This window comes from Heterodontus francisci, chromosome 8, assembly GCF_036365525.1.
Source record: "Heterodontus francisci isolate sHetFra1 chromosome 8, sHetFra1.hap1, whole genome shotgun sequence".
Lineage (NCBI taxonomy): Eukaryota > Metazoa > Chordata > Chondrichthyes > Heterodontiformes > Heterodontidae > Heterodontus > Heterodontus francisci.
In genome coordinates, this window is record NC_090378.1 from 28,803,932 (window position 1) to 28,816,474 (window position 12,543).

Sequence of the window (12,543 nt, forward strand, 5' to 3'; positions counted from 1 at the left end):
GGGAACTGTACTAAGAGTTTATAATAAAAAAAGTGAGCTTTAATACAGTTAGATGTCAATGAAAGAGTTACAAAAACAACTTATACTGACCAGTCCAGGATGTCAGAATTTAGTTTTTTTATCCATTCACAGGGTAGGGTCATCGCTGTTAAGGCCACCATTTATTGCCTATCCCTAATTCCCCTTGAGAAGGTGGTGGTGAGCTTCCATCTTGAAGACAACTGAGTGGCTTTCTAGGGAAATTCAGCGAGCAGTTAAGAGTCTACCACATTACTGTATGTCTGGAGTCACACATAGGCCGTACAGGATGGAAGAGTTCCTTCCCTAAAGGAAATTATTTGAATCATATGGGTTTTTACAACAATCTGGTACTGATTACTGGCTTTTTATTCCTAGATTTTATTTAATTAATTAAATTTAAATTTTCTCATGGTGCCATTGTGGGATTTGAACTCGTATCTCTGGATTATTAGTCTAGGTTTCTCATATTACTCATCCAGTAACATAACCACCATGCTGCCATGTATCTGGTATAAAATCTGCTCGTTTTAAAATTTAAATATTCTGGATTCTTATCTGATGTAATTAAATGAGGTCCTTATGATAACATAACAGTACAAATTGATATTAACTATTGAATGTCCTGTGAGTTGGCTCATGATCAATCATATTTTATGTTATTTCATAATGACAGGAATTTTATGTATAATTAATGTCATTTAAATTGAATTACTGAAAAAAGGTCAGAAGTAATAGAAATTACTTAGCAACTTTGCACGAGCAAGATGTAAAAAGATCCTTTCAGAAGCTGGTCCATGTGGGGGTTGGGCCAGAGATTGCACAGGTCACACAAGAGGACGGGATATAAAAATAGTGCATAAAATGAAACATTCATAGAGTTGGTAATAAAAGCAAATTAAATAGGCAGCAAAAATGTTTCCACCAAAAGAACAGAAAAGGCAAAATTCTCAATCAATCAATCAATCAAGCGCAAGTTTGGGAAATGTTGTCAAAGTTGGGTTTGACATTGAGCGATTGGACACAATTGCAAAAGTGGAGTATGAAGGGATGGATTTTATAGGGGCCCCAACGTTGCGAACGGTGATGGGGGGGCCATGAAGATTGCTCTGGATGTGGCCCGCCACTGACCTCGACATCGGCCCGGCCTGTCCCAATCGCGGCGGCAGCGAGGCCTTCTGTTGTCAGCCCACCGCACTCATGTGCCTTCACGTTCACGCCCGTGAAAAGCTGGCAGCACCGAAGCATCAGTCCTCGGAGCAGGTGAAGGTGGGTGTGGTACTGCAATGACTGGGACAAAACTCTGCGTAAAAGAAGGGAGGTGGGTGGAGGTCTGCAATGAGCGGGACAAAACTCTACATGAAAGAAGCAAGGTACCTCGTGCCCTTCTACCATAAAGGGGGTCATTCTGCGTCCCGTTTGGTGGGGGGGTGAAGGGGGCTGACCCTGAAATCGCCAACGCTGTTTGGGGGAGGGGGAGCAATAGCAATCCATGACCCGTTTGTGTCGGGTCGGGGCCAAAAATGGTATGGGATCGAAGGTCATGTGGCAGATGGTTGCATCCATGCAACATCAGTAACATGACCATGTTCATGCCACCCCACTATTATGTAAAGTTAAGATGGGCAATGTCATGCCATACCATATAGGTGATGATGGAACACAGCTGAAGCAGCAATTTACATCACTCTCTGCCCTGATAGGTACCATTGACCTACTGAAGGCACCGAGTTCACCTGCAGCATTCAGATGGGGCTGGTCCATCCTGTCTTTCTTGATCCAAGTGCCGTGAGGAGCCATATCCACCAGACGTGGAACCAAGAGGTAGGCACAGTCCACATGGAAGCTTAAGGAAGTGAGCAGCAGCAGCCACCAAGGTGCTTTCAACGCCTGACAAGACAGCGGGTCTACAGGTCCCGCATGACATACCTGCAGATGTCTGAGCGTCAGTGTCAGAGGTGACTGCAGAGGTCCAGAGAGGTGGTGACACATCTCTGTGCACTGCTGAATGATGACCTACAGCCGATGGACTTTAATGGATACCTTTTGCCTGTGGCACTCAAAGTCACCGCGGCCTATTACCTTTTACGCATCCGCATCATTCCAGGGACCCACCGGCGACCTGTGGACTTTCACGGTCAGCAGTACACCACTGTATCAGGGAGGTGACCGATGCCTTGTACAGGAGGGCCGGTGACGATGGATCACTTCAGGACAGACCCTGAGAGTCAGGACCAAAGGGCCATCAAATTTGGGGCCATGGGAGTCCCACAAGTGCAAGGGGTCATCGACTGCATGCATGAGGCCATCAAGTCTCCAGTCGGACAGCCAGCTGCATTCCTGAATAAAAAGGGCTTCTACTCACTCAACGTGCAGCTCGTCTGTGACCACAGGAAACGCTTTATGCAAGTGTGTGCCCGCTTTCCAGGCAGATGCCATGACTCATTCATCCTGCGCCAGTCCCAGATGCCAATGCTCTTCACTGCATCAGCTCAGATCCAGGGGTGGCTTCTTGGGTACAAGGTCTACCCTTTGCAGACATGGCTGCTGACACTGGTGAGAAACCGTACCAGCAATGCAGAGGAGAGATACAATGCCTGCCAGGGCTCGACACGAGCTACCATTGAGCAGGCCAGCGGCATGATGAAAATGTGCGTCCACTGCCTGGACAGATTGGGTGTGGCCTGCAATACTCAACAGAAAGGGTAGTGCGCATTGTTGCTGTATGCTTTGTTATGCACAACTTTGCAATATAGAGGGGGGAGGCCTTGCAGGATGATGAGAGACGGGAGCAGGAGACATCGTCAGATGATGAGGACACAGAGGAGGCAGCATTCGTGTATGGGAGGACGGAGATCATCGAGGCATCGCAGACAGGGCGAGCAAAGAGCAAGGGATGCTCGACAATGCCTTATTGCTGAACGCTTCCTCAATCTGTGAGGAGCAGAATATGCTGCCCATGACACATCACCGTACTTCAGCTGGTAGGCAGTGTCCTGCATCTGTGACATCTGCGTCACCACTATTAATGGCAGCAGATGACTGAGCCATTGCCCATATGACTGCATCCTTGCAGTGCCACATCATGCATACTGGCATGGCGATGATGGTTTTCCATACATTGGCATTGCTGTCAGGTCAATGAGTTAACGAGAGGAGACATAGTCGGCACATGCTGGCATGCGCCATTCACACAGTAAAAAGGATACACTTGTTAGAGAAACACATTTAATGAGAAGTAATCAATACATATATGTGTCACCTGTGATAACCCATATGTGTCATGGCGTCAGTTTTAAACCTCTGCACTAACAGCTTGACTGGAGGCAGGCTGCTGATCAGGACGCCCTTTGGCTTTGGATAACTTGGGCAGTTGTACTCTGGGCCCACAAGACCTGGAGGGCCCCAGCGGCCTGAGGGCCTCCTGCACCAGTGCAGGGCTCTCCTCAGAGGTTGTGGCTGCTGGAGCTGGACTCACTGGCGGAGGGCCTGAGGAGTTGGTGTCCACATTGGAATTACCCTGAGGGGAGACCCCACATATGGTCGGCTTATCTCCTCCGTCTCAAGGCTCGTGGGAACCTCGCTGCTCTCCTGAGAAGGATCAGGAACAGAGACACTCTCCAGGCCTCTGGTCCCTCTCTCGCCTAGCCACTGCTGCATCCAGCTCATGGCTGAGGGGAGGTTTGCAGGTCAGTACACATCTGTGGAATGTGACTGTCCATGAGGGCCACCATCCTCTCCATGGAGGAAGCTGTGTGCTCATTTTCCCAGGACATAGTAGCTGTCATGGCCTGGATGGATTACTCCATCACCTGCTCATGGCTGCACATGGCCTGTGGCATCTCCGCCAGATGTTGTCTTACCTCTCCCTGCAAGTCCAGCATGCCCTGTGTTGTCGACACCAGAGGGTCATCATCAACCTGGGGCTCAGTATGGGCCTGGCCACCCATAGTCCTCTGACTGTCAGAGGCCTCAGCTGTCTCAGCCTCAGCCAGTTGCTTGGGCACGCGTGTGGTGCTCTCACCAGCTTGTGATCCAGACTCTAATGCCGAATGCATTTCCACCCAGGTGAGCGTCTCTGCGCTGGTGGAAGTTGCGGAAGTGTCATGGGACGCTGCATCCTCTCGGACTGTCTCCTCCTCAGAGGTTCCGGCACTCTCCGGGGCTTCTGATGCCCCTTAGAGCGTCGCCCTGCCAGATACAATGTAAAGAGCACAGTTTTAGGTTCACTGGTGTACGTTATCACTAACATGACTGCATTGTGTCCACAAAGGAAATATGTTGAATAATCATTGCATTTGTCTAAGAGATATATGTTCACCTGGGAACCCAAACTCCACTTCTGAAATGGAACGTCCTTCCTGACCGCCACCTAGCTCGAGGGCCTCCTTCTCAGCCAGTGAAAGTTGTTGTATGTCTGGCACCCCTCCACCAGTCCTGGAGGACTTCCTCGCATTGTGCACCCTCTTCGCCTGGAAGAGCAAGGATGCAGATGTATAATGTTGCCAAACAACAACGTGACTCATTTCATAACAGGGGCACTACAACAAAAGGTGGGTGATGATCAGTATGTCAGACAGACTCAGCCTTTCATGTAGGTGCCATGCTCTGGGGTGCAAATGAAGGTGGGTTCTTTCAAACATGCAATCATCCATGTGGCATCAATCCTCCCCGCCCAGCTTCCCTGTGTTTGACATGGCAGTGGCACCCATGTGCCACTCTGTGTGGGCAAACCCAGGTCAGAAGGGGCCGCAAAAAATAATGCCACTTACTTTTGCCGTGTGAATGAGATCATTCATACTCTTGTGGCACTGGATCCAGTATCGGTGGGTGACCCCATGGCAGCTTGCTTCCTCTGTAGTCTCCATACAGGCTTGCTTGGTCAGGCGGGAGGGCCTCTTCTTGCCATTGCTGGGGAAATGGACCTCCTGCCTTGCCCGTGCAACCTGGAGGAGACTGATCAGAGAGGCATCACTAAACCGTGAGGCAATCCTTCCTCGAACGTCTGCCATCTCCTGTGCTTTACTGGGATCTTGGTTTCAGAATGATGTTCAACAGCTCCTGTGCTGGCTTCTCAGCTCCAGCAACAAGGTTTTCAAGTCAATTCTGTCTGACTGCAGGGCTGGCAGCTGTTTAAATATGGCGCCAGCACCTGATGACTTGTCAGCAGACGCCATTTACTGCGTCGTTCAGCCCGGCCCTACACGGAGGGTGGGGCAAGGGGGGGGGTGCGGTGGGTGGCCACCCCGGGCATGCTGATGAGCTGGTATGTTTTTTTCGTCCGCCGCCAAGCCCAACTCTCCAATCTGCACTCTATCTAATTGCGGCTTCCCCTTTGAGAGGTGCAAGATCCTGAAGGTTTCCTTTAAGGTATGCTGTGCTTGGTAGCTACAAGATATTATTGTATAGATAGATACGTTCACATTATTGTGCCTTATTATATTCCAAACTCTGTTTCTGTGCTAAATGTTGAGATTAGAATCTTTGAAATATTCAGTTCCCCATGGCACTTTGCCTTTGTTAGCCCATGTTCACGACCCTTGTGCAGCAACAGCACTGTTTTAATTACAGTCAGCAGTTATTTTGGACATGCTTTTGATTTGCTCCTTCTTACACTATTATTGGCACTGTAATAATTGTAGAAGTAGCACTTGTTTTAATGCAGATTACAATTGTTCCTGCTAAAAAATCTGAATTTTTGTTTGTCTCTCCATTGTGCCACACCTCATACATCATCACTGATAGCCCTTTGAATTTTCCTCTCTTGTGATCTCTAGCCCTATTTGATTCAACAACTGAGGTTTTGAATAATTATGCAAATTATTTGATACCACAGAATATAATGCCTTTTCTGCTTGACCTTTTGGGTGGGACTTTCACCAGTTCTTAACCATTTAGAACTGACTTAGAGGTGAACTATCTAAAGCAAGTACCTAGACTTTGGCCTGCAATTCATCATGACATCCCGACAGCTACTGATTTGCTAAATCATGCCCTCTCCACCACTGTTACTCTTTCTCAGCCAAATTATTCTCCTGGCATACACTTCGGGGGGGGTAGACGACAGGGGTCTTGGCCACCGGCTGAAGAGCCAGCAAGTGCCCCGCGCATTATGTGCCAATCAGGCATTTAAAGTGGACAGCGGTGGGCCTTCCCCATGATTTAGGACCACGAGGATGGAGGTCCCGCCTGCTGAGAGCAGCTGGCCAATCAGAGGCCAGCAATTCTTTTACTGAGTAGTGCCACAGTAGAGGTGGTGGCTACTGCTGGTAATGCACCCACCCAAGGCCTAGGATCGTAGAGGGACCCTGGCCACAGGTGAGTCATAGCAGGAGGTGTTTCGAGGGGTGGGGGTTGCGGGGAAGGGTTTAGGGGGTGGCTCTCAGCGGTCCCCACCTTCCCGATGCCGGGTCCTTCGATCAGGCACCTTTGAACTAGGCACCCTCCACCCACCGGGAGCCAAGAAGCAACCAGCAAAGGTTTGCTTGTCATGCTTCCCGTGTGGCAACAGGCCTGCCCACCACTGGGCTAGTACTGGTGTATGAGGCATGAAGTCCTTAATTGAGCGTTAATTTCCCACTTAAGGGCCTCAATCGGCGGCAGGTGGGAAGGCCGTCCCCAGGCCATCCCACCACAGACTTAATTGGGATGAAGGTGGGAAGGTGGCAGTGTCCCCACCTGCCACCATCCTGCCAGATTAAATGTTTTCCCTGCCTCCAAGCTCGCTGAAGGGGAGAACATAAAATCTGCCTCCCCTTCCTTTATCTCAGCTCCCTTAAGTCCAAGGGACTTAGAGTTGAATGTTTTTGGTAATCAACTGGTTTAACCATTCATCGCCAGATCTGGCCAGACCACTTAAAGCATTTTCAGGCAATGTCTATTGCTAAAACTGCTTACTATTCAGCAATGTAAAGGTAATCTCTGCCTTCTTATCTCTCCTACAAACTGTTTTCCAAAACCACCCTCCCCTGCCTCCATCCTCACCTCCAACAGAGAGGAGCTCATGGATCTTTTTGTCACAAAGTGCCTTTGCCACTTCTCTCCCTTTTGTTAACTTGTTGGGACAAACTTTCCCAAAATCTCCCACTGCCCTAGCCCTGAATCATGTCTTTCTCTAGATCCCTCCTATCTCCTGCAACGCTCTGTCCAACCTTATCTTGTCCATGAGACCCACGTCCTGCTCCCTCGAGCCTATTCCAACCAAACTGTTGACCATTTAACTTGCCTTTCTGGGCCCAATATTAGCTGATATTGTTAATGGTTCCCTTTCCACAAGTACCGTCCCCTTCTCATTCAATTTGCCTGTCATCACCTAACCCCTCAAAGAACCTACTCTTAATCTCGCTGTTTCGGCAAACTACTGCCTCATTACCAACCTCCCTTTCCTCTCTAAGGTTTTTGAATGTGTTGTTGCTTCCCAAATCTGCGCCTTCCTTTCCAACAATTCCACGTTTGAATCCCTCTAATTGGGTTTCCGGCCTGCACACAATATTGAAATAGCATTTGTTAAAGTCATAACAGATATTCTTTGTGACTGTGATCATGATAAACTCTCCGTTCTCATCCCTCCCAACCTTTCAACACAGTTGAGCACAGCGTCGTCCTCCAATGCTTCTCATCTGTCAGCCAGCTAGGTGGAACTGCCCTAGCTTAGTTCAATTCTTATCTGTCTAATCATAACCAAAGAATCACCTGCAGTTGCTTCTCTTCCCACTCTTGATCTGTTACCTCTGGAGTTTCCCAAGGATCTATTCTTGGCCCTCTTCTATTTCTCATCTACATGCTACACCTCGGCAATATCAGATTCCACATGTATGGCACCGACACTCTGTCTTATGTCATCACGACCTCCTTGGACACCTCAAATGTCTTTGGTTTGTTACACTGTTTGATTGACATCTAATGTTGGATGTGCAGATATTTCCTCCAACTAAATACTGGTATTGGGAAGACTCAAGCCATTGTCTTTGGTCCCTGCCACAAACTCTGTTGCCTGTCCACCATTTTTATCTCTAGTGACTGTCTTAAGTTCAGCAGGACTGTTTACAAACTCAGTGTTGGGTTTCCGACCACATATCTGCACCATCACAAAGTCTGCCTTCTTCAACCGCCACAATATCGCTCGACTCCGATTCCATCTCATTTGCTCCTGAAACCCTCCTCTATGCCTTTGTTACCTTTAGACTTGACTATTCCAATATTCCCTTGACCAGCCCCCCATCTTCCACCCCACATAAGCTTATGCTCATCCAAAACACTGCTGCCATCTCGTAACTCGCTCCAATTCTCATTCACCCCTGTGCTTGCTGACCTTCTCTGGTTCCCAGTCTGTCAATACCTCAATTTTAAAATACTCATCCTTGTTTTCAAATCCTTCCATGGCCTCACCACTCCCTATCTATGTAGCCTTCTCCTGCCCTAGAAGCCTTCGATATCTCTGCACTCCCCCAATTCTGGCCTCTTGTGCATCCCTGATTTTAAATGCTTCACCATTGGCAGCCATGCTTTCAGCTGCCTTGGTCCTTAGCTCTGGAATTCCTTCCTTAAACCTCTCCAAATCTCTACCTCTCTCTCTTCCTTTAAGATGCTCCTTAAAAACAACCTCTTTGAACAAGCTTTTGATCATCTCTCCTGATTTCTTGGAATATATTACTATGCTGAATGTGCTATATACATGTAAGTTGTTGTCAAAGACAAAACAATTGGCCCCAGTATCAATAAGCTATTAAGGCTTGCAATTATTTCTTGATGGATGGTGTAGGAAATAACGTGGTATTTTGTAAGTTGTGATATTAAAACCATTACTCTAGTCCTGCTGTAATTTTACACCTCTAGCATCATGGGTGGAATATTCCAATAATCCACACAAGCTGCAAAGGCAACTCTATAGGTGGTGCAGGGCTAGGCAAAATTCCACACGATGCGATAGATTTTTGTCTTCGCCCCTTTGGAATTCAGCATTGCCTAGGCAGACTGGAGAAGGGAAAATCTGGTAGGGAGGATTGAAAGCCTCTTACTGAACCCACTGGATTTCTCTACATTAATTTCAGTGAGCTCCCCCACCAGATCCAGCCACGACATTTTTACTTCCTGTACTCCACCAAGGCAATGCTTACTCCACAGTCAGTGAAGGTAGAAATCAACCCCAACTGGAGCAGTGGCAAATGGAATTTAATCCTGAAAAGTGTGAGGTAATGCATTTTGGGAGGACTAACAAGGCAAGGGAATACACAATGGATGGTAGGACCCTAGGAAGTACAGAAAGTCAGAGGGGCCTTGGTGTACTTGTCCATAGATCACTGAAGGCAGCAGCACAGGTAGGTTAGGAAGGCATTTGGGATACTTGGCATAGAATATAAGAGCAGGAAGGTTATGATGGAGCTATATAAAAAGCTAGTTATGCCACAGCTGGAGTACTGTGTACAGTTTTGGTCACCACACTATAGGAAGGATGTGATTGCACTGGAGAGGATGCAGAGGAGATTCACCAGGTTGTTGCCTGGGCTGGAGCATTTCAGCTATGAAGAGAGACTGAAAAGGCTAGGGTTGTTTTCCTTGGAGCAGAGAAGGCTGAGGGGGAACATGATTGAGGTGTACAAGATTGAGGGGCATTGATAGGTTAGATAGGAGGAAACTTTTTCCCTTAGTGGAGGGGTCAAGAACCAGGGGTCATAGATTTAAGGTAAGGGGCAGGAGGTTTAGGGGAGATTTGAGGAAACATTTTTTTCAAGGGCCTGTTTCTGTGCTGTATAACTCTGACTCTATAACTATCTGTTGTATGTAACTTTAAAAGATCCTTACCTGCATGATTGACTCACTACAATATGAAGACAGCCATTTGGGGAGCGGAACATTTTTTCCAATTGCCAGGTGTATGATTGGCCTACTCCTGCTCCTATTTCTTAGGTTCTTAAATCATCAACAGTATGTCAAAGGAACGCTTACTCTGTCACATTAATGTACCTTAGTCTCAACCTCAAAATGAGCTTATTTTTCCATATCCTACACCAACTATGTTTGTGGTTCTAAGGTTGCCCAGTTTGCACTAAATTAGGAGCAGTTTCTTGTGCTGTACACTCACACCCACTAGGAACCGGATTGAGCGTCCACAAACACTTTCAGAGGGTGAGAGAAGACTTTGTCCCATAATTTTGAGGTGGTTTCAAACACATAGGCACAGGTAAAAGTTCAGTGTACAAAGCCACTCCACTATCCAGTCTCCTAAACTACTGCATGCCTCAGTTTCTCAAACAAGGTTAATGACAGAAAACTTACCCTGTGTGTGGAAGGTATAATAATACATGCCTTAGGTAGGTTATAACTGCATTTTTCTTTCTCAAAGTGAACACATTCCAGCTCAATCAACTTGGTTTCAAACATGTCTTTCTATTGCATATAAAATTATCAATGATGTCAGAACTTATATTATCAAATACTGTTATTTTTCATTATGGGACCAAAATTTCTCTATTAACTTTAGCAAGATCTCCCATTGCAAAAAAAGCTCACAGTAATATTAAATAGGGATTGAGAGAATCCTGAGTTAAAATCTAAAAGTAAAACACATCTATTTCTACAATGTACCCAAACATAAAATACAAATAATAGCTATAGGTGATTGCCATTTGAAGCTTCAGAGATGCTATTTTACTTGAGTGAAGTTACATAAATGGTTATTGTCCTTGTTAGTATTTAAATTATATGGTGGGTAGGTTCACTCTTTCAAAGTCATAATGCGTTATGGAAAGGCAGTCAATCAACTCTTTACATTAAATTATTCAGGCACTTTGTTCCTCAGCTATTTAAGTCTCTTTGTTCCATGTGTTTCAAAAGTTGCATTTTGCTATTGGCAACTCTTTTGTTATAGTGAATACCTAATGAATTGATAAGGAGCAGTTCATAACATTATTAACGAGTTGAGCCCTGTTATTTAGTTCAAAATAGACACTGTTTAGACATCTTTTTATGATTGGCAGACTATAACTTCTTTAGAGTATGAGGGGGAAATTTTGAGAACTATTACTCACAGTGCAGAACTTACGCATTAAACAGATAGAAAATCACATTGGATACATTAATCTGTGTATTTGAATTCCCAGGGATGCTACAATCAGTCTCATGATTTCAAACAGAAGTATAAAAATTGAAAATCATTTTTTTGCATACTATTTTAACTTTCTTTTTCTTAAATCTATCAGTGATGGATGAATTTTCAACTTTGGACATGAATAACATCAAGCACTCCTAGTGTACAGCATAGATCTTGACTGAAATCTCCCTTACTGTCTCACAACAGTGTACCTTATGCCCAGTTACTCCCTACTGTGCCACTGTGAATGTATCCATTTGAACACATTTGGCTGCATTACATCTTTGATGAATGTGATTGCCAAGTGCTGAACTGTCAGCAGTGTTTGATGCTTTGGATCTGTCTTCGCTTGCAGTCAGAGAGTGGAGGCTTTCACTATATTTGTCCTGGCTGGATTCAAATCCAGGAGCCAGATATGAGAGAATAGCAATTTTAACTTATGTTCATGCCTAGTGCCCAACACATTGGCCTGGAATTTGCAATGAGAATAAAGGTTAGGCTAACAGCGTCACTGTTATAAGAAGAAATTTAACACCACGCACATATACAGTTAAACATGGAAATCCAGAAGTTATTGTCAGAGATGCCCTGCTCCTTCATAGGATGTGCTTTTATGATAGACTCGGCATTGAAATCATGGCTGTACTTGCCTACTAGTTATGCACTAAGTTGTGGTTGGCATCCTTCCATCTATGACAGATGATGAACACGCCGCAAACAATCCTCTTCTCTTGGTACCCCTTTGCTGATGGCTGTGAAGGCCACTCCTTGAGAGGCAGGTTCTGACACAAGTGATGCATATATATGTACTAAAAACAGCTGAAAAAGTTAGGGCTGGTGCATTCATGAGTAAATGAGTTTTTAACAGTGTGAAAAGTGATAATCACTACTGAGCACTCTCTGACTCTGAAAATTTAATTTTACAAATGTGAAATCTCATTCTTTAAGAAGAAAATGAGTGTTGGAGATTTTTAAAAATAAAACATAATTTTTTGGCATTTTTTCTGTCTGCCACTTTTATCTCTCTTACTTAATCCCATCTGTATTTCCCAATCTTTATTTCATTTTCTGTACATCATTTAAATCTGATTTATCTTTCCTGCTTTTTGCTTCTGGGTTTGGACGCTGTGTGTTGTAGTGAGGATTCTTCACTCTGATTGGTTGAAAAGCCTCACTATTGCTTGTCCTGTTCACAGATGCCACAGATACCCTGTAGATGGTGCCATGCTGGTAATGATGTAGATTAAAGGAACTCTCCATTGACAAGCCTGTGAAAAGTTTGTGGGCAACTTTTCGCGAGGTGAATGGCGAGTGCCGTTCCTTTGTCACTGAGAGTAAGATCTGGTCCTTTTCATAAATTTTATTTATTTACTGTTACATATAGTACAAAAAAATCCATCCTTGTAAGAGAACAGAAAGTATGTTTGAATGTGAAA

The 12,543-nt window shown here is 45.5% G+C and overlaps 1 protein-coding gene across 1 annotated transcript in view; it reads left to right on the forward strand.

Annotated features, from left to right (window-relative positions):
- LOC137372494 (phospholipid phosphatase-related protein type 4-like) overlaps positions 1 to 12,543 on the forward strand; it is a 76,537-nt gene that overhangs the window by 28,402 nt on the left and 35,592 nt on the right. The gene's annotated exons all lie outside the window — the stretch shown is intronic.